The sequence below is a fragment of the Equus quagga genome, unplaced genomic scaffold (genome assembly GCF_021613505.1).
Source record: "Equus quagga isolate Etosha38 unplaced genomic scaffold, UCLA_HA_Equagga_1.0 HiC_scaffold_5195_RagTag, whole genome shotgun sequence".
NCBI classification, from domain to species: Eukaryota; Metazoa; Chordata; class Mammalia; order Perissodactyla; family Equidae; genus Equus; species Equus quagga.
This window is the reverse complement of record NW_025793985.1, coordinates 796-1,072: the sequence shown is the minus strand read 5'-3', so window position 1 is coordinate 1,072 and position 277 is coordinate 796. Positions and strand designations below refer to the sequence as shown.

The 277-nt window shown below is 38.6% G+C and overlaps 1 long non-coding RNA gene across 1 annotated transcript in view; it reads left to right on the top strand.

Moving 5' to 3' along the window:
- Nucleotides 1–63, top strand: part of LOC124232378 (uncharacterized) — a 4,042-nt gene extending 3,979 nt beyond the window's left edge. The window contains exon 4 of the long non-coding RNA XR_006886829.1: nucleotides 28–63. This is a non-coding gene — a long non-coding RNA (uncharacterized LOC124232378). The remainder of the gene's footprint in view (nucleotides 1–27) is intronic.
- Nucleotides 64–277: the final 214 nt, after the last annotated feature.

Below are 277 nucleotides of genomic sequence, written 5' to 3'. Positions count from 1 at the left end.
TTACTATGTGTGTTTTTAATCCTTTAGCCCTGCACCAAGTGAACTGACCACAGTATCTTCTGAAACCTTCTACGATACCAAGTGAGCTATGACGAATAAATCCGTATATATGTGTCCGTATATGTGTACACACACACACACACACATTCAGAGAAATTGATGTTTGGGATGTTCACTCTCAGGAGCACCTGGGAATACAGAGTTCCCTTCATATATTTTTAAAGCCCTCTCATGGTAAGCTTCTACGTGTAATATTCTTTGTCTTGAAATTGAGATA